Below are 331 nucleotides of genomic sequence, written 5' to 3'. Positions count from 1 at the left end.
CAGGTCCACCTGTATCCTTAAACAACTGGTTTTTCCCCATCTCCTCCACAAGTTATACTGACAACAAATATAGTGAAAGCAGGGGTTATACTATGGGGGAGGGACCTACAAAGCAACAAAGAGATAATCTTCTAAATGCCTTAGAAGCACATGTATGAAAGAAAAAAACATTAAAATACACATCTAACGGTTCATTTTCCTGACATCACATTATCTGACCTTTTCCCCTTGACTCCTACATATACTAGATATTACAAATAAGGGAAACCATGGGACCTATGTTTCTTTGGGCCTGGCTTACTTCACTTAATATAATTTTTTCCAAGTTTTT

This window comes from Dipodomys ordii, unplaced genomic scaffold (assembly GCF_000151885.1).
Source record: "Dipodomys ordii isolate 6190 unplaced genomic scaffold, Dord_2.0 Scaffold32, whole genome shotgun sequence".
NCBI classification, from domain to species: Eukaryota; Metazoa; Chordata; class Mammalia; order Rodentia; family Heteromyidae; genus Dipodomys; species Dipodomys ordii.
Note: the sequence above shows the minus strand (reverse complement) of the source record.